Source organism: Lolium rigidum, chromosome 4 (assembly GCF_022539505.1).
Source record: "Lolium rigidum isolate FL_2022 chromosome 4, APGP_CSIRO_Lrig_0.1, whole genome shotgun sequence".
NCBI classification, from domain to species: Eukaryota; Viridiplantae; Streptophyta; class Magnoliopsida; order Poales; family Poaceae; genus Lolium; species Lolium rigidum.
Genome location: NC_061511.1, coordinates 36,103,256 through 36,125,164, shown reverse-complemented (window position 1 = coordinate 36,125,164; position 21,909 = coordinate 36,103,256). Strand labels below are relative to the sequence as shown.

Below are 21,909 nucleotides of genomic sequence, written 5' to 3'. Positions count from 1 at the left end.
GCAAGCTGCAGCTGCCATCAGAAAACCTGCCGATTGTGTATAACTGCCAATTATGATGGGTAAGATTTTAATCTAAAAAAGATTAATAAACCACTACACATATAATCTAGACTAGAGCGCAATAACACTGCAGCCTTCCCCAGCTTGCAACATCTATTCTCTAATACCACAGTGGCCATGGTGGCCATTGCATACATGAAAACAGCTAACAGATAAATCAATATCCTAATAAAGTGAACAAATAAAGGGAACTTACAATTCTGGGGCAGGAACACTACAGTTGTCGAACAATTCTAAAGAGATTCATTCATTGAAAGAGTGCGGAAACTTATCCCAATTGGAATGAAATAGCAATAAGTGGAAACTTATCGCAGGTATTGATTCGGCAGATTCAGATAAGCAAGTAGCATTTCGAATTTATTTTGTAATTATGAAATCAAGATAGCACCGTGTATAGATGCATCCTGACCATGGTTTTAAAAAAGCGGAAATAGACACCTAAAAATCTAGATCCTGACCGTGTATAGATAGATGCATCATGTTTTTTTTCGAAATGGGGGAGTCAATGTTTAGGCTTTGGAGCAAGCCTAAACTAAAATTTATGGCGTGATCTAGCTCACACGTAAATAGACACCTAAAAATCTGGACTTGTTAGCACGCACAGGAGTGGAAATTCAGCATACGAATGCCAGCTCTTGGCAGATCCGCAGTGCACCGAAGCAGGAACCAGAAGTGAGAAAAGAGGGATCCTCACCTGCAGGGCAAGCTGGGCGGTGTATCGCGGACGAGGTCGCCGGCGGCGGTGTGGAGAAGTGCCCGGAACTGGTGGCCGGCGAGAAGCAGCACACCGCAGTCCCCTGGCCGCCATCTCTTGTTGCTGGTCGTGATTCGATGCCAGCAGAGAGAAGGAGGGTGCCGCGTGGAGGGAGACGGACATCTGTGGGTCGTGTCGTCGCCGGCGCGTCCTGGTTGCCGGCGCACCCTCACCGGCATTCAGCAGCCGCCCCGGCCACGCACGCGACGCCGGCAAGGCGAGGTCGACGAAGCCGCTCGCGTCGATGAACGCACGCGTGCGCGCTCCGGCGAACAAGCCCGGCCGCGCCGGCGACCATGGCGCCGCCTGCCTCTGTGATCGCAGGAGAGGAATCGAGATGCGAAGGTTTAGGGATTCGGTGGCGAGATTGGAGGCCGGCCGGAGGTGAGTGGAGAGATTCGGTAGCGAGCATTCGCATCCCGTGATTTTCGTTTGCCCTTTTTCTTTGGCATGTGTGCGTTAATACCATTCCAAGCGACGCGCTGTACATTTATCTTCTTCCCAAAATTGTGCAAGCCATTATTAACTTGCCTCGTTAAAGCATAGATAATAATCTTGGCCTTGGAATTTCTTTAATTCCATGCCCCAATATTGTGTATCCCATTCATTAAAGCATGATCCATCTTAAGCTTGGCTTTGACGATTGAAATTTCTTGCCGCGCGCTCAGGTCAAACCTTAACACATCTTTTTTTATTTTGGCAACTCAGTACACACGCGCAGAGGCTAATACATATGTACATACACTCACCGCTATGAACACATGCACTCACACTCTACGCATAGACGGAAAACTCGTACCCAATCTACACATCCTCCAGCTGTCCAAAAAACATGAACAATCCAGACGAGTTACGGTTATAAATATACATTTTAATGTATATATATTCGGGTAACCCTTCCGAATGGGAGGCGCCTAGGTTTCGCGACCGACTTGATTATCTAAACACTCAAATAAACCCTAAGAGCAGTAGAAGAGAGGCAAATGACTCTTACCCTCGAAGCGTGCTCGATCGCCAAAAGGTCACCGGCTCCCTCCAAATTGCCCTCCAGCGACAGGGCAGATCACCGATGCATATCCTGCGAGTAGACGTGGTGCACTGTGCACATGAATAATAAGCATGTAGAGAGATAACTACACTCTAATGTTGATCTTGCTATGTCAATAATGTGTCATCGAGAGATAGCATTGCACCTAAATTGCAATTACAATGGTGGACATGTGTACCGCGTACGAGCTTGGCGCCGCCGATGGCGAGGTTATTTTGATGGGTACCGTGCCGGAAATATATTTTTGGTAATCCTCTCTGGCGCTAAGTGTTTCTCGAGTGTCCATATATGCTTTTTTTGTACCATATACTTTTGAGTTGATTTCATGCCTCCGTTAATTACCGGCCACTTTCTCAATACATCTAGATGAAGGAATGTTTTCATGATCCAAAGTCAATTCTGCTCCACGGGTCGAAGACATATTTATTTGTTCGGCAAGGGGCTCGTGTCAACAAGTTTGGATCGAATTAAGACACAATGGTGATGAATAACTTCTCTCAAACTTTTCTTATCGGTGTGATCACAAACAATACACGACTTGAAGACTATAAGATGGACTTGCTGGTCACATAGATGCACCCGATGAGGTTTAGGGATGTGATCTAGGGTTTATGGCTATGGAACTCCCACGATGTCCGACAAAGTAGAGATCGACGGATCAACAAGATCCAAAAAGTAACAAGAAACCCTTACTCCGAGGGTGGTTTCCAGTGCCTTGAGTACCGCCTCAACCGAAGATCATATCCGCAAGTTACAGCTCGTCGAAAAAGAAGTTCATGGAGAAATCTCCTAACACCGAAAATTCCTAGCACGCTGCCACTACGATGGGACGACACATGAAATGATATGTAATAGCTATCTGTCATTTGATGCATAAGTGAAAACAAGTGAATCCGAAAACAACTCCCTCTAGCCCTCAACAATAGGCGGGAAACATCGAAAGACATTTCCATAATAGTGTGCCTACGGGCACTTTTTGCGAGATATTTTTTCTGTTACTAGGTATATGGTTTAGTGTCTAAGCTAGGGCTTAGGGTGTAAGTGTAGGGTTTAGGTCGGGATTAGGGTTAAGATGTAGGGGACTAGGATACTGATCTATAACTATGGTCTAGGTCTCCATGCGAAAGTAATTTGTATATTTTACTAACCTTGTATACCAAAGTTCTTACCACGCGGAGGGGGGGGTACTTTAATTTAGTTGTATTCGCATGAATACCCAACTAAACACCCAAATATTTTTAAAAATACATGTATGTCAATGTTCTATGTGATAGTGATATACAATAATAAATAAACATTCCTATGATCTCATAAAGGATTATGTAGCTCACTTTATTATTTTTCAAAATAATCTTTTTCATGTCTTTTTATCATTGAAAATTTAAAAATTGTTTCTTTTACTTGTAAGTTTCGTAAATCCGTATGTTTCTCAAGCATAAGTATCCTTCATTGCGTGGATTTCTCAAGCACATATAATATATGTGTGATCATTAGTTCATATATAATTCTTTATAAACTTTATTTTATATAATAAATAAATACTATAATTTTGAATACCCACACTCAAAATTTTGTGCTTGTCGCTACTACATGCCAAGGAGTTGGGGTTTATGATGGTTTTTGGCACAATTTCATGAGTGCCGCACCTATTCTATGACCTCCAGAACAAAAACACCCTAGCTTTTCACCCAAGATAGAGTAGACCCCCCAAAAAAGGCATGAAAACATGAAAATGACTTTTCCTTCATAGTGGGACTTTTTGACTATAAATCGAGAAACTTCCTACGAGGTAGTATTGTCCGTGAAGGATGTGCCACACTTAAAAGTTTCATATTGGTTTTTACTCGTTAAACCACATCATATACCCTTATTAGGACCCAATGCAAAAGGGAAGTGCTTTTTATCCGTCCTCGCATGATTTCATGTAACTTTACTCTTTGTTTATGTTAGAAAGGTCATAGGAACCTCACAAAACAAAATAAAATAAAACAGGCCAAGTTATTAGAAGAGTTGGGTCGGTGGACTCAAAGTGGGTGCAAGGTATCTTCTTTCAAAGGTCACTTTAAACTTGTGTCTCTCTCCCGGCATAATTCCCAAATCCCGAATCCCGAACCCAAAATTCCCGATCCGGAACCCGAATATCCCCAGCACTTATTCGGGAGTGTGTTTCGATTTCCCGAAATTATTTTAGGAAATTCGGGCGTGTAGTCCTGGCACCCGAATCTCCCGTAACTCCCGAAGAGCTCCTCAACAACTATACAAAAGCCAGATTTCATCCAGCCTATCCTAGCCTAGCACAAGTGGCTCGAGAGTAAACCCTAGACTACCAGTCTAGCTCTTCCACGACTCCACGCACGCAGCCTCTGCCCTCTCCTTACTCCCCGATGGCCAGACCCCCCACACCCCACTCCCCCGCCGCCACAACCTCACCCTGAGCCGCCGCTCGCCACGGCTTGCCGCCTCCTTGTCGACACCTCCCCGACGCAGCGCCGCTCGCCACGGCCCACTGCCGTCTGCCGCTGCTCGCCTGTCGCCATGGTGCGCGCACCGCCGCTCGCCACGGCCCGTCGCCTCCTCGTCGATACCTTCCCATCGTCCTCCGCCCTACATCCTCCTCGACTCCTTGTCGTGGAGACCGGCAAGTTGCTCTCCGCCGCGTCGTGGAGACATGTAGAAACAATGATGAAAGCCTGAATCGACCTTTCTTCTTTTGTTCAGTATATAAATCGGGATGTTCAGGATTCCCCGATCCCGAACCCGAACTATCGGGTACCCGAGTTGTCGGGACACAAAATTTTTTTTGATGAATTTTCATGTGTCATTTTTCAGGTCCCGAAATTTTTTTATCCCGAATTTCCCGTCCTGAATTTTCGGCGTTTCCCGAACGCCCAGAGTGACTTGTGTCTTTGGTTTTCATCTTCACACCACACCTATATACTTGCTGCATATAGGAGATCGAATGTGTCCGGTGGGCCTAGTTTTTCATTAAAAGAGGTTATTTCATGTGACTTTGCACTTTGATTTCCATCTTTACACCACACCTATAAAACAATAAGAGGCCAAGATGTTACAAAGAGTTGGGCTGGTCGGAGGCCAACTTCTCACGGTTTTTATCCTATGGACGACTATACTTCGAGACGAGAACAACTTTGGCGACGTCCTCCAACGCTGATGTCACACTTCTCGTCGAGGTGAGAAGTAGGACACTGACACCGTCAAATAGTTTCCTTCGTTATTTGTGGAGGTAGCGGCCCCCGAGGGTGCGAGACAACTCGTCAAATGGACTTCCACTGGTGTGTGTGTGTTTAGCACCAAGCTAGCAAGATGGATAACGAGCTAGCATGAATGACTGTCCAACACCGGATATATATGCATGCCATTGTGTTGATGAAGACAAGGATGATTCGGAAGTTGATGTCGATGAGTTGTACATACTACACTAACTAGGGCGAGAAAATTCCCACTAGACCTCGGCGCGCCTCTTCACCCGCGAGCATGGCGGTGTTGACGGGACATGTGCACGCCAGCGAAAAATGATCATCGGTGGGTTAATCGTCGTCTTGAACGACTCGTATATGAAGTTGAAGGAGTAGGTTTGTACGGTTTGTGACACACATGCACAATAAATTTGCTCACGTACTAATCCAAAATCATGCAAGTTATTTTTTTTTGAAAGCAAATCATGCAAGTTATTTAATTGGACGCATAATTTTGGAAGGAGATTAAATGCGCAGCCTGGCGAAAGAGAATAAACAGCCTCCTCGATTCCAGCAAAATCATCCATTAATCAAAACTTCCTTAATTTGATCGCGTAAAAATAAAAAAGGAAAACGAAAATGAAAATCACGCAAAGCACGCCCTCACTTAATCCTTCGAAACCCCCTTCATTCCTCTCTCCCTCGATCGCCGCCGCCGCCGCCCCGGCACCTCGCCGGCCACCGCACCTCGCCGGCTCCTCCTCCCCCATCCTCTCCATCCAGATCCCACAAGGGCGGCCGCATCCCCCACTACCGACGTCATCTCTTCTCCTCGACCCTCGCCGGCGCATCCCACCCACTTCCGCGCCGTCAAGAACCGCCGATCTCCACCCTCGCGTCCTGTCGCCCGGAGGCCAACTCCATCTCCGCGCTCTTCTGGGGGTCTTTCCCCGTGCGGCGCCGAGCTCCGGGAAGACGTTCATCACCTGGGCACGCCTCCATCGACGAGCTCCTGCTCCGGCGCCCATCCGGAGAAGGAAAGCCGCTTCAATTCACCCAGCCACTGCGCCGCTATCCTCCTCCGACCGCTGATTGTTGTTGCTGCTGTCCGGACCCCTGCCGGCCGGCCACCTCCACAAGAAGGTGAGGTGAGCACGATCGACGGTGGCCCATCCTACTCATCTCTTCACCTCACGGCCTCTCCTCTCGTGCTAATGGAGTGCTGCTTCTTTTTTCTCTCTCTATGTGTATTATGCATGTGTAGGGTGAAATCCCTAGAGAAGCTTGGGATGGATGGATTGATGGTGGTGCAGCTCGAGGCGGCCAGTTACTATCGGCGGTAGGTTGGGAGGGACGACGTACATCCCCGGGGCACGCCTCTATCGGCGAGCTCTTGCTCCGGTGCCCATCTGGCGAAGGAAGTCCGCTTCAATTCACCCAGCCACCACGCCGCTATACTCCTCTGATGACCAGATGCTGCTGCTAACCGGACCCTGCGCCGGACGCCTCCACAAGCTGGTTAGGTGAGCGCTGTGGTGGCCCATCCTGGTCCCTTCACCTCACGCCATTTCCTCTCTTGCTAATGGAGTGCTACGTTTTTATTTCTCTCTATGTGTATGCATGTGTGGGGTGAAAACAATAGAGAAGCTTGGGATTGATGGATTGATGGTGGTGCAGCTCTCATGTCCGCTGCCGCCTTTTTCTCTGTTCCTAAATTATCGCTGCATCGACTATGTATGTTGGTTGCTTGGTCTGTGGATTGATGATAATGGCTAGTTGTCCTTGTTGTTCGGATTTGTTGTTTCAGTTTGTATCTTGCAGCCATATATCTACAGGTTCCTCTCCTAATGTGGGTGGCCTGAGTATGATTTGTCAGGCGCGTTACTTACTAGACATACTACTTGATGATGATGGCTATTTTGGTGGACTATGGTTTCAGTCGAAAATATAGATAGATGTTGTTTGCTTCGGATGATGCCGCTGGGCGCTGGCATGTGGTTGTACAACATAGTAGATACGTATATGCATTGCTGCTAGGTAGGTAGATACGTTGCTAGCTGTTACTAGCTAGCAACCTAGCAAACATTGATTAACTCCTCTGCTTTTTCATCGATTCAGTAAGATGCATACATGCCTTGCTGTGACTTGTTTCTAATCAATTCTCTTTGTCCAAACTATTGCAACTCGTCATGTAATTTCTGTTAATACAGATGTTTGACACTTCACGTTATGTGATTTATTCGTTCTTTAATCAATGGCGCTCCTTTATTGACATGTCTTAGCTAAATGCAGAGTTATAGCTCTGAATATCTGTCAAAGAGTTGGGTCAGGAAATGGGTTTATATAGTGTTTGCATTTGGCCTCGAGCTTTCTAATTAATCCAGTGGCAAACACCAACGGAATCCCCTCTTAATGTTTTTTTTCCGTGTAATTAAGCATGTTTTTCAATCTAATTTATATCATGTGAGAGTTGCAGTGGAAGTGAATAATATGGTTTGAAGAACATAAGGATCTTTTTCGAGTTCTGTATCTTAGAAGTGTTCATACCTGCCTTTTTAAATCTGTGGGTTTGCATTATGAGAGATCATCATAGATTTATTTCTGTGGTGCTTTCTCTCCATCTTTTGTGTATATATCCTTAGAAATAGGAGCTCTCTCTGCATCTGTGTAGGTGGCACAAAAGTTTGGCTTTGAAGAGATTCACTTGGGTTCACACCAAAATTGTCCTCAACAGTTTTGGCACAGTTTGACATGTAATATGTAGCACTACAGAGTTTAATATTAGACATCTCTTCTTTTTGTCAATGTAGTTTTCTGTATATAGGAAGATCTACTCCCAGATTCTCATTTGAATTTCACGGGCATGATAATTCAAGTTATGCCTCTTGAATCAGTGGTAGTGCTTAAGTAAGACAGTCACATAACTATTAGGGTGAATCATGCTTTGATCATTTTTTTATGCTCTTCCCTTTTTGAATAGTATTATTCGGAACACCTACTAATATGATTAACACTGGTGGTAGCCTGTGGAGTAAACAAAGTTTCAGCAATGTTGCATGGTAACATTGAGTTTTAGTTACCTATATATTGCTACTGCATTCATTATGACCCCCGTTTATGTCACTTCTGGTTTCTGATTTGGTGCGCCATGGATTGGCCAAGAGCTTAGCTTCGTATTTAGGGTTTGCATTTTTTATGGTGTGCTAACAACTCACAGATTTTTAGAGAACTTTAGCTGGATAGTTTAGATCCTTTGGGTTCCCATTTCCGTGTGAGCTAGATGTAGATCCAGACTCGTTTCAGTTCAGATTTGATCTAAACATTAACTCGTGATGTGCACAAGTAGTTAGTACGAGCTGCTCAAGATGCATGAATAAAACATGCCATTGCTGCGCCTCTCCTCTTCATTGCAGATTTCAGATTAATAAGTTAGTAAATATTTATGTGAATCTGCTGATTCAAGATTGGAGATCATTCCTTTTCTTCTGGTGATTGCTATTTCATTCCAATTGGGATAATGTGATAACATAGCAACCGAAGACTATGATAGATTTGTTAGCGGTAATAAGAATGTTTTGGATTAATCATGCTCACACCTTTTTATTCAATTTAAACTATTAAATTTAAAGTAACATGTTTTGTTTATTTGCACTTTGTAGTTAGAAATAGAATGTGTGTACAGGCCTAGTGGCCAATAGCCAACCACTAAGGTTGCTTATGAATTTATTCATCTTTGGTATCATATATATGCATGAACCTTGACTGCTACCGTAAATCTTTGGTATCATATTTATTCATCTTTATTCGTTGTATGCATTATTATTTGCTTTTGTATCAACTTTGTTGTGTTAGCCTCACACGATATGAACTTTTGTTCAAAGTCAAATTTATGTAATGGTGTGGCCTCGTTAGATTTTCTAAGCACACAACTTTATGGAAGCAACTTTTGATACACACATGGCATTTTGGCAGGCTGTTTCAGGGAGGCACTAAAATGGGTACGAATCATGCCATGAACCCTTCACGACCACAGATCGAAGCGCTGCTACACGGGCAAGCTGCCGGTGCTGATGGGAGGAGCTTGCCCTGGCATAGTGGAGGCACATAGGACAAGCTTGTGGTCTTCTGCCCAGGCCGCTGCTACCGGCAACCACGCCCTCGAGCTTCTGCTCTGGCCACAGTTTCAACCACCAACTCCCTGAGTTGGTGCTAACGTCCACCACTCCGAGATGCTTCTAATGCCTGATGAGGTCTCTCTCCTACATCTGTTCTTTCTAAAAAAAATATCTTTTCTCATGTTGAATGTGTAGCCAGTAGAGAAAATCATATGCATTTGTGGGTAGGAAGTTGTGTCAATCAATACAACATTGGTCTGTGCATGTTTTAGTTTGTAATCATTTCATAGGTGTTCAATGGTTTAGCTTTTTGATTTAGGTATCGGTTGTGCATTTGTTGGAGTTTCTTTGCTTCCTGTTTCCCTTGATCTGTAGTCTCATAATGTTCCCATTTTCTGAATATTCAGAATTCTAAACGTACAAGTTCAGTCGCCTGCTGTTATTCGGACTTTATGCTTGTTGTTATTCAGACTGCTACAGGTTCAGAGTTTCTTAATTTTTTGAATATCCTTGTTATTCTGACTTTATGTTGAACTTTTTCAGTTGATACTGGAGCTTGGACCATACATTGAGGAGCTGAAGAAAACAGAAGGTGCTATTTCTGAATTTGGAAATCCGAAGTAATTTGTCTGCACATTAGCTCCAAGGATTTCCTTTTTATACTGCTATTAGTTTTTTGAATGGAAACATTGCTACTAGTTCAACAAGTATGTGTCTAATTTGTATTTCCGCTCTGGAAGTTCTTAGATTGTTTCTAGATTGTTTATATTAGTGGTCATTGGAGGTTGAGACAATGAAGTTGCTGTTTGTTTTGCTATGTTTTTTTTTAACCCAAATTACTTGTGAATGCTTGCCTCTTCCATTTTACTTTATGCAGCACTTGTGATAATAGTTGTCCCCTTGTTGTTATTGACTCCAATTGGTGTACACGAAAGTCTCAAAAAAGGTTTACATATAGTTATTTTATCCGCTCTTTAACATGTGTTTTATAGTATGCTCCTAGATGCATTTTTTTTTTGGAACAGGATGCATAATTGATTAAGAGGTTACTACTAAACAAATAAGATCTATTTGTAATAAACTCATGATATTTTTGTCACGCTCAATTAACTACAGATTACAACTAGTTTATAGCAAACTTTTTTTATTTGCTTGCTGCTATGTATAGTAAATGCTGAAACGTATGTATTTTCAGGTTTAGAGAATATTGGTTGCTCGACTTGGCCAAAACGACGACGGCGGCGAGGTCTGAGTGGTGGTGCCCTTTGTCTTGGCTCCCTCTTCCAGCTTCCCAGCTGCCTGCTACCGGTTACTGAGAGATAGATGGCGGTGGTCGCCCATGCTCTAAAGCTGCTGCCGTAGAAGCAGGTGCAAATGAATTATTTTCAGATGTTTACACCTGAACCCTTATATATTCTTGTGTTTTTGAGTTTGTGAGAGACCTCCCACGCCATTCTGGATATTCTTATTTTTCGTGCATTTTTTTTCACATTCTGTAGTCATAGTAGGAATAAGGTATTATCAATAGTCAAATTACTGCTTTATACTGTGCTGGCATTATTTTGAATTAACTTTTATTTTCTACCCTGTTGTTTTATGTTATGTTTGAATACTGTAATAAGAGTTTCATTGAGAAGATTCTTTACCATTTGTTAACAACGACTTGTGTGGATTTTATTGCTCACACTTTAGATTCTTGGATGCGAACCCTGGGGTATTTATGATTGGTATTTAATGACTGAAATTTGACGAACTTCCTTTGGCAGTTCATCGATCGAGGTGACCGAAAAGATCTGCGATGCATCCCAGGAAGCGAAGGTCATGTTCATCGAGGAAATTTCAGCAGGTACTCTTCTAGTCTTGCTTCCCTTATGCGCTTCTAGTTCAGATTAAACTCTTGTTTTGTGTTTTGATCCACATGTTTGGGCATGTGCTTGCTAATTACCAGGGAAATTGGAAATGATGTTGATCATCTTACCAAGGAGATCCTGCTGAGTCCAACCTCAGTAATCATATGATTTTAGAGGTATACACTTGTTACAGCATCTGCTCTCAGCAATAAAGGATGATTTACTTGTTGCTCATGTGACTGATCAACTTTATAGGATCCTTGTGTTTCTACGCAGCGTTTGTGTTCACTAAAATGAAGAAACCTGTTGCTGCCATCAACGATGCCAATGCTTCTGTAAAGGTGATGACTTTGTTCCCCTTTTACGTCCTATTTTTCTCTGTTGCTCAGTTTCACACATTGCACATACCTGAAGGTCTAGAAGCAGAATTGCAATGTAATAAGGGAATGGTTAAGAATGCATTACTTAATGATTCCGCCTTGTAAGCTGAATGCCTGTAACTTTCTCATATTTGTATCTCTTTCAGACCACGATGCAAGCCACAGTTGGCTGTCATCCAGCACACACTGAAAGGAGCACCATGAAACATACAGACGAAGGAGTACGTTGCTGCTGCTTGACGCCAGCGAGGAGCCCCGTGCCGTTTGTGAGGTCGTGGAAGGCCCACACAACACCTCGGTTCTGTCTTGGCCGTCTCCTCAGACGTGGTAGCCGGAAACAATGTTGCACCCACTGTGCTGCCATAGCCGGTGAGACACCTCTCGCTTTCTCTCTCTCCCGGAATTGTGCAGGGCGCTGCCCTGAGTATTAATCTTTTCCGATACACTACTTTATGGTTGAGTCCACGAACTGTCATTTGTAGGTTGATGAGGCACTGTAGGTAGACAATTAGCATGGTGCACTTAACATTATACGGTGGGTTATACATATTCTATAAAAGTTATCCATGTAAAGTCAACTTTGTGTATTATTAGAAGTCACTTATTTGGATAAATAACTACACCAGATCAGATCCTCCTTTTAGGATCATTTGACCTAAGTGATGCAGTTTGCTTGTGCAATAATGCATATCACTCAACCCATGGCGCTTATGATCTGGAGGAATGGTAATGTTTATCTTCTTTTGCCAAACTTGTAGTAGTATGTATGTATTGCTTGATATATTTTCATCCTTAGTTAATTTGCACGCCATGTGGTTTGCAACACCATCGACGCTGCCCACTGTGCGATCAGATGATGCCAGAGACCATGCACCAGCACCACCTCATAATCGAGTACCCGTTTTCTTTTTCTATTTCAACCAGTATGGAATTAATTACCTAGACTATGTGGTCTATGTTGTGTCCTTAGGATTTAACCATGATCGAGGATCCCGCTGGATATTTTTCCCCTGTAGGTGGTGGTAAAATCCTGGTCTTATACACTGTGCAGTTTATACTAAATCGTGATTCTAGGTGTTTTAGTCTTTGTGGGGCTGTGACACTATTCTTAATTTGGCATCGTCCTGATTTACAATGCATTTATACTCACACTGGTGTTCTGTATGCTATTTGGCATAACCTGTATTTGTAAAAAAAAGTTGAGCTTTTGCATCTTGGTTTTGAGCGCTGATTTAAATGACATTACTATTTTGTCTTTTTCGTGATATCTTGTAAGTATGTCCTTTTGCCCATTTGGATTCTGGTTGCTCACAAGTATTTGCATATTCATATGTAGTATACACTAATACTATCGAAGATAGTAGGATCATTTTTGTTCTAAGGCTGCAACCATACTTCGATTTTAATTTTTGTAAGTTCTGCACTTGAATCTGACACGAATGGTGTTATGTTATGTCACCGAGTACTAGACATATACACGAGCATTGGATTGTCCCATTTTTGGCACACAATGGTCTGCTGTAGAAACTATAACATGTGCAGGATGCGGTTAAATGTTTAGATTCCTAGTTCTTCTATTTGTAGAATGGCATGAACAATTAATCACTCTCGCACTTTAAATGTGAAACAGAGAGGCTATTTGTGAGTTAAAAAATGACGAGATAAATTCACCATGCATGGTTCTATGTGCGTTATATGCCGACTGTATCTTTCAGCGGTTTCCTGTAACTTTAGGCTCTTATGTTTGTCTTTCTCATGGCATTCTTTTGCTTAGTCAATAGTCACTTGTTAACTCCATGTTGGCTTTATGGATTTTTCAATTTTTCCAAAACTTGGGTGTGAATATCATATTTAGCTGATGTACAGAACCAAAAGAACATCTTTGATGACTATTTTCATCTTATGCAGTAGCGGTGATAGTCTAGTTAGATATCATATTTTAGGTCCTAATGGCTTTATTTAGGTATGCCAAGTGGCTTTGTTGGCTGGGTTGATTTCACATGATGATCAGCAGGAAATGACATTTTGCCTTGTGGCTGGGCTGTTTTTGCAAATTCGAAATTTTAGCATCTTGGCATAGCATATTTTAGTGGGTTCCCTTTTTGTAGTCTGGAGCTTTATTTTTAGTTCAGAGAGGCCAATGGTTGGATGCTATTGGCTACTAAATGTGTCGCCTCTTGGTCTCGTGCTTAGTTGCTTAGTTCGTTATGTGCCCAATCGAATAGTATTGGTAATGAATGCTCTAATGATGTCTTTTCTGTTAGATGCAGGTTCCGCTTGGTTCTGGTGCAGGTGGAGGTGTTTCATCTTGGCCTCGAGGATGTCGTGGCCCTACCTTGGTTAAAACCTTGGTGAGCTCCTAGTTCACCCCTTTGATCTTCAGCTCCCTTATACTCACCGTGGCTATGTTATTCTCTGGCCATCAAAGGCTTGGAATTTTGCCTACGGTACCTGTATCTTTCAGCGGTTTCCTGCAACTTTAGGCTTTCTTCTTATGTTTTGCTTTGATGTTTGTTTTTCTCATGGCAGTCTTTTGCTTAGTCACTTGTTGACTCCATGTCTTTATGGATTATTCAGTTTACTCCAAAACATGGCTGTGAATATCATATCTAGCTGATGTGTAGAAGCAAAAGAACATCTTTGATGAGCATGGTCAATTGGTCATCTTATGCAGTAGTGTTGATAGTCTGGTTGGAAATCATATTTGAGCTGCTAATGGCTTTATTTTGGTATGCCAAGTGCCTTTGTTGCCTGGGTTGATTTACATGATGAATGACATTATTGCCTTGTGGCTGGGCTGTCTGTGCAAATTTGAAATTTTAGCATCTTGGTATAGCATGTTTTAGTGGGTTCCCCTTTTGTAGTCTAGAGCTTTCTTTTTAGTTTAGAGGGGTCAATTGTTGCTTAGTTGTTGATGGCTGTATGCTATTGGCTATTAAATGTGGTACCTCCTGGTCTGGTGCTTAGTTGCTTAGTTCGTTCTGTGCGCCACCGAATAGTATTTGTAATGAACATTTTAAGGATGTTGTTTCTGTTATCTGCCTGGCCTAGATTATAGCCACTATAGTGAGCTCTTGGTTCACCCTTTTGATCTTCGGGTCCCTTGCGCTTACCATGGCTATGTTATTCTATGGCTTGCTACCTTGCCATCTAGGAATCTAATATACATGCCTGGTTATTTGAGGTCCTGATACTTGTGTGATTGGAAAGCTAATGGACTTGATGATTTTGTGTTAGTAGCCTCAGCTCGCTGTTCTATAGCTCTCAATCCTAATGTTTAGTACTGTGTGGTTTTGATCTTGTCCTGTTTTGGGGGTATAGCTCCATTATTTTACACTGGTCTAGTTCTGGTTGAGAAAATAGCATAAGAACAAATTCACTGGTTGGATGCAAGAGCTAGGATATTAATTCCATGCTGTTGACTGAATGCCCATGCACGTAAAGAAAGAAAGAGAGAAAGGAGAGTCTCATGTCGTTGCCATTTTATTTACTTATCTAATATGATGATGTAAGAAACCATGTGTCTAGCTCACCTCGAAGGAACACCATGGTGCCATCTTCTTATATCATATTGGCTTCCTTATCATCCTCTTGTGCTGGTAAGCCAATAGTCAACGTAATTATTTTTTCATGGATTACCTCTACACGGAGGTCTTGGTTTCATACAAGGGATTTTTAAGGGCAGGTCTCTATTTTCCCCTGTGGATGCAGTGTAGCATGTATTGATGTACACATGATATGTGTGTGTCTATGCTTCTTGTTAACTCAAAGGCCAACCCTTCACCTCACTTGGGCCTCATCTCATACCAGTCCCGTGACCAGCACCAGGACAACCGCCCCTTATGTGCATATTTCTTCTACTTAGTTGAGACCTGTATCTTATATAATCATTTTGGAACAAAAAGAGAAATAAAAATGCAATGAAACATATGATCCTAAAGTTCATCTCAACGATAGCCAGTCTCTCGCTCGCTATCAGTTATTTTGAGTCTACAAGAACGGATAAGTCATAGAAATTACTTTCATGGCTATCATTTTTACCTCTTTTAGATTGCCATAGATAACAACTATGAGGGATATTTGTTGAATCTTAGTTTGCTAATAGCAGTGATGGTAGAATTATAGGGACTCTTCTATTTAAATCTGTGAGGCAATGGTTCAAGTAATACCTGAATTTTGGATGCACTACTATGCCTGATATGGTCAAACTTTGGATGCAATAATGCCGGATGAGTACTTTATTTGTAATATTTAGACAATGCATATGTTTGTTTATTCGGATTGAACTCTGAATGATATATATTTTGTTATCCTGATACTATTGGGTCACCCGTTAGTTCTGGTGGTTTTGTGAGGAAGTAGCTAGGTTGTGGATATCTCCCCCTGAGAAGCTGAATCAAGCCATCTACCTGATCACTAGTGGCAAAGGAGGTATGCTAGATTTGGATTCATCATCGTCGGCTGACAATGTAACACTGATGATGTAAATTTTGGCCGTGAATATTTTTCATGCTTGGCTATCTGGATCAGGTTGAGCTCAAAGACTTCAGAGCTGTACACTTGCACATACAACATCACCTTCTTATGCTCCATCACCAGCGACGATGGGATGATGCTAATTTTGGGATGTCATGCTAATTTTTTGGAACATTTCTCTGGCAATGGGATGATGGTACCTTTTATCGTTTTTGGTGTTGGGAGTTAACCATGCCTGATTTGTAACAACTGCACACATTAGCCTCTTTACTCATATCCAGATTGCTACAGAACCCAGTAGCCTCTTTACTCATATCTAAATTACTGCAGGACTCTATGAATTGGTTCAGGTTGGACAGTAGTTTAGGTTCATATTACTTGTAGTTTTTTCTCCCAAGGTTTCATAGTGATTCCGCAACCAATATGCTTGTCCTGTTTTGGGAGTATAGCTCCATTATTTTACACTGTTCTAGTTCTGGTTAAGAAAATAGCATAAGAACAAATTCACTGGTTGGATGCAAGAGCTAGGATATTAATTCCATGCTGTTGACTGAATGCCCATGCACGTAAAGAAAGAAAGAGAGAAAGGAGAGTCTCATGTCGTTGCCATTTTATTTACTTATCTAATATGATGATGTAAGAAACCATGTGTCTAGCTCACCTCGAAGGAACACCATCGAGACATTATCTCATTTAGTGTGTTGGTTTAGGTTCAACAGTGAAGGAGAAATGGATCCGCAGGGAGGTGGCTTGGAGAAAGGGAGCTAGACTAGCTGTGTGCTGTTTTAGGTTCTGGTCCGGCTGCACTAGGGAGATTCTAGCCGATTTTCCACTGTGATGAAGCAAATTATTTTTTGGCTAGCTGTGTGTTTTTTCATGTCTAGTCACTTAGCTAGCTGTCGTTTTTTGATATGATGATGGAAAAAAAACAGTGTTTGTAGCTCAACTCGAAGGAACACCCCAACCTTTATCTCATTAGTTGATACATTCTGGTTTGTTGTGGTGAATGCAGATAGTGGACGGATGGACAGATGAGACGCCAACGGATCCTTGTTCTTGGACCTGCGGTGCTAGGTAGCCGGCTGGGACGTACGCATCCCTGGAGGATCGGCCGGCGAACAACGGCGGGTGGTGAGAGAGAAGGAAGGGGACAGATGTACGCTGTTCTGCACTGATGCAGCGGGGGCAGCAGCAACAGCGAGGGTAAAATGTAGCCGCAGGGTGGTGGCCTGTAGAAAAGGAGCTAGACTAGCTGTGTGTTGGTTCAGGTTTTGGTCCGGCTGGATGCTAGCTGTGTGTGATCATTCAGGTTCTAGCTCAAGTGTGGCCAAGATGTATCTGGCCAAATTTTTCCACCAATGCTGCTGTACATGCTAGCTAGCTAAGTGTTGTTTCATGTCCAGCCGCTTGGCTTGCTGCAGCTGTCGTGTATACTGTAGTTCCGCTGATGGTCAAGCAATATCTTGGGCTAAATTGTTTATAGGTATTTAAATGCCTCGAGGATGTTATGTGCTGTGAATGCATGGAAAGCAATTTTTCAAAAATCGTGAAATTAAGTTAGCTAGTACATTTAATTGTTGGAGAAAATTTGTAATTTGAGGTTGTTTTGTACATGAGCATGCGCTTGAGAATCCGATCGAGTGTTGGAGCTACTAGTTGTTTTGTATGTTTGCAGTATTGACAAAACAATTCATGAGGTAGATTGGCATCCATGCTTCATTGCAAACAAGTAGGAAGAGGAACTTGTTGATCTGTGCTAGATAGGAAGCAAGAACCTCTGGTAAAAAAGGCCGCATGGTTGGTGTTGTATGCAATATTAGAAGTACTTACTATCAGTCTTTATGTAAATGTCTGAAAAAGTGGCGGGGTGTATGTATGGTTTTCTGCTATACGAATATTTGTGTTCTCTAGCTAGGTTTTCTTGTTGAGTGCGCCTGGGAGAGAAAGCAACATGTTATCCAGATTAATGTGTGTCGAACTTTTGTACAACTTAGCTGGCCAAGTCTCGAGCCACAATATTGCAGTGTTGACAGGAAGAGGAGGATGGATGGCTGGCCAGCCATCTGGAGACTGAATACAGTTGCCAGTTGTCACCGCCTATCTTGTGTACTACCTCTCGCCTCCATCATCCTCCTGCATGCTTTGCTTTTGCCAGCGATAATGCGGCACGATAGCGAGAAAAAGGTATTGCGAAGCATGGGAAGTTGTGGGTGTTGCTTGTAGAAATAAGGGTACACCATAGGTCCATAGCTGGCCAAATCTCAATCCACAGTATTGCTGTGTGGACGGAAAGAGTAGGGCGGATGGCAAGCCATGTCGATGCTTGAAATACACTTCGCCACTTTTCGCCACTCAACATTGCGTTTCTACCACTAACCTCCATCTTTCTCCGGCGCGCTAGCTTTGGCAGCATCGGTGGGAAAAAGAAGGCATTCCAAACCACTTCAAGTTGTGAATATTGCTACTGTAGAATAAATAAGGTAAGCACGTACTGTAGTACAAGAGATCTGGTATAGTGACACCCAAAAGTTAGAAACCTGCATAATTACTGTGAGCTCATTTTGGCTGGCTAGGATAGTAGGAAGCGTGGGAAACTGAGTCTTCCGTGATTCACTGCTAGACTGGCTGCTAGGATTCCACCCCATCCCATAATTAGCTAGTAGGTGGATCTCATCACCGGTCACTGTCATTATGGGATGGACGCCATGTCACCGATCCGTGGTTCTACCCATCCCATCCGTCCACAGAACCAACGCTGGTGAGAGGAGAAGCGTCGGATCGAAACACCTCAGAATTCTCTCGAAAACTCGGACCTCTTTTCCTCCAAAAAAGAGTCTACAAATACAAGGAATGGTGATAGCCGCGGGCGGCATCGCGTGCGTGACTTGTGACCTATCATTGTCCAGATACATATGTATATTTCCCCCAAATTTAAACAGAAGTACTCCATCAGTTTGGTTCTACATAGCTATAGTAATATAGTAGTATTGATTTGATATTGGATAGAGGTTTATATTTTATTTTCTAAAATCTTGGTCAAACATGACATTGCTGATTTTTGCCATTGTTATACATGGACACAAATCTGGCCGCATCAGTAGCACCTTTCTCTTTTCGCAAAGGAACAAAAGCCAGACTCGACTTTGTGGCTCCCTTAAATCAAGGAATAGTTAGTTCGATCAGTTCCCTCAGATACAACTCTGAATTGACGAGTTGTGAACCGAAGAAGAGGCAACTATAAAATTCAGACTCTTAATTAGGTTTCCCTTTATGCTTCTTCAGTGTTTGCATCCAAATAAACATTGAATCAGATATACATGTAAGAAAGCATAGCGCTGCTTCCCATTGCTGCACTTCTCACCCCGCTGACCTCGCCTCCATTTATGACGGAGCCGATGACTACACGGTCTAGAATGACGGCCAAGGAGCAGCAGCTGGCCAAGGTGCGGGATGAGTGTCGATGCCGTGAGTTGAAGCGCACAGCAGAACTAGCGTCCATGAAAAAACAAACATGGACCCAAAAAAATCGTGATGTAGTGAAAAACGAAAATAAAATCTGAGGCATCAACATGGTTGGTCAACAGGAATAAGACCATACCAAATATGGTTCGGTAGTACTCTGCATGGATCTAATTGACTTGTCCCGGCAATTAAGCAAGATTGGTAGTATTGCCATCCCGCACATGCATAACAGCAATATTTAACGAATGAAGGCAACAACTGAGACGTCCACAATTATAGGACGGCCGCTGTGATTACAGAACCCCTTAATTATGCATGCTGCTTCCGCGAGCGAGCAAGGGAGACCAGGCAATCAAACAAAGATTGATATCGCGGATCACGCACATAGCGGGAACGGATCATGTGCAGATTTGTTTCCAGTCTCTAGCTAAGGAAGGGCCATAACTAGGAGGTCCACAATTACTGGGCCTGCTGGTTCGGCGAGCGAGCGGGAGAGATCAGCGTACATCCACCTCAGCGATCCGCGACACAGCACCTTGGACCCGTCCATCTCTCTCTCTAGGATTATTAACCTCTCATCGTGTTGAGTTTCCCACTTCATTGGAAAGAAACCAAAAAAAAAGTAGCGGGAACCCATTGTCGGTGGACATGAAAACGTAGCTATTGGCGCCAGAATACCGAAATTTGAAGTCCTCAGCCTTGCATCCACCGGCCTATAAATACAGGGAGGGGTGTAGCCAACGCGTGCGTCGTGTGTGACGACTTAGATCTGTGTCGCGGCCATTCCATTCCATTCCACGCTGTTTCAGAACCGAACACACCCTTGCATTGTTGTGAACTGTTGTCCATACACGGCCATACCCTTCCACTTACATCCAGCACTATATGCATCAGTCTGTCTCGCAGTCATTCAATATCACTGCTGAGATCTGTTCCCATTCTTATGCAGGCTGAAACTGCTGCGTCTTTACTCAAGTGGATGCAAAATGAGGCTAATGAGGCTGCTGTGAGGACGATGGTGCCGGCACCATCTTCCGAAAACCTCTACAAGCACGAGGCCATGGGCCAGCTGGGTGGTGACCTTTTAATGAATCTGGTATATTTTCTTAATCCACATACATGATTTCATTATTATCTATTTAATTACTGTTGGCTTTGTCTAATGCTTACCAAAAGTTCAGAAACACTGCGTTTGCTTACAATCATCATACACTAATTTTTCACTTTTCAGTCTGTCTCATCCAATATATAAACTGTTGATTTCCATTGGCTTCTTTTGTAATCATTTGCATTGTTGTCAACTGTTCTCTATGCACAACCCTATTCTTCCACTTACACCCGCACTATTTGCATCAGTCTATCTCATAGATTTATTAAATATCAATGATGAGTTCTGTTGCTATTCATATGCGGGATGAAACTTCGTGCCTCTACTCAAATGGATAAAAAATGATCCCGATGAGGCTGCTGTGAAGACGATGGTGCCGCCACCATCTTCCGAAAACCTCCTCAAGCACAAGGCCACGGGCCAGCTGGGTGGTACCCTTTTCGATAAGCAGGTATATTTTCTTAATCCTCATACATGATTTGATTTTTGTCCGTTTATTGCCGGCTTTGTCAAATGATTACCAATAGTTCGAAACACACACACCTATTCTTACACTTACATCCAGCACTATATGCATCGTTGTCTCATAGATTCATTTTATATATCACCGCCGATGTCCGTTGCTCTTCAATTTTCATATGCAGACTGAAACTGCTAACCCTTCATTGGTCAAAAGGATTGCAACTGCTGCTGATGAGGCATCTGCAGAGGCTACCACCAAGTTACTGTCAGCCCCACCTTCTGGATGCTTATATAAGCTCAAGTCCAAGGACCAGCCGGGCCGTAACCATCCAAGGGTTCGGGTATATTTTCTTAAGCCACATATACATGCCATGATTTATGTCTGATATTATCACCGGCTCTGTCTAATGCTTTTTGGAATTCGGAAACACCAAATTAGCATGCTTATATTCATCATACACTAATTTTTCACGGTTCAGTTTGTAACATAGTGTTATGCACTCGCTTGTCAACATTTGCATTGCCCTGAACTATGCACTTTACACAACCTAATTCTTCCACTTACATTCAGCACTACGCACCAGTAGTACCTCCCATGTTTCCTTCACCATCCCGATGCCGAGCTTGCGGGAATATGGCGGGCCCATGTACACACCCCGCATATAACACCTCCTATGGCTCTATCTACCTTTCTAGTAGCTCCTTCACAGAGTTACGGGTATGTATTCTCGGTGGTTTAGCATGAATTGGCATATAGTAAAGTCTTGTTTTTAGTCTTCCCCGCTTCTTACATTTGTATCAATTTTCACATGCAGACTGTACCTTGTGAACTTCGTCCAATGATTAACCAGATGTGTCCGCATGAAGGGTCTTTCACTATGCATGGCAATGGCAAATTGATGAACACCTACACGGTCTATGAGGTGTATGTCTACAAGACGCAGGCCATCACATATTTGTATGGACATGATTGGAGAAAGTTTGCTTTTGACTACGG

At 43.0% G+C, this 21,909-nt stretch overlaps 2 long non-coding RNA genes across 9 annotated transcripts; both read left to right on the top strand.

Annotated features, from left to right (window-relative positions):
- Nucleotides 1-5,835: 5,835 nt before the first annotated feature.
- Nucleotides 5,836-9,252, top strand: LOC124707520. The gene is made up of 4 exons (XR_007004893.1): nt 5,836-6,207; nt 6,324-6,582; nt 6,702-6,793; nt 9,032-9,252. It is a non-coding gene; the product is annotated as an uncharacterized LOC124707520 (long non-coding RNA).
- Nucleotides 9,253-9,254: 2 nt separating this feature from the next.
- LOC124707519 lies at nt 9,255-17,166 on the top strand. 8 transcript variants are annotated; one of them, XR_007004888.1, is made up of 10 exons: nt 9,257-9,309; nt 9,718-9,794; nt 10,370-10,542; nt 10,941-11,020; nt 11,123-11,200; nt 11,280-11,365; nt 11,551-11,939; nt 12,031-12,130; nt 13,675-13,755; nt 16,893-17,166. It is a non-coding gene; the product is annotated as an uncharacterized LOC124707519 (long non-coding RNA). The 8 variants fall into 8 exon arrangements; XR_007004889.1 differs by having other exon boundaries at nt 13,669-13,755; XR_007004892.1 differs by having other exon boundaries at nt 9,255-9,309; nt 9,718-9,766; nt 11,551-12,130.
- Nucleotides 17,167-21,909: the final 4,743 nt, after the last annotated feature.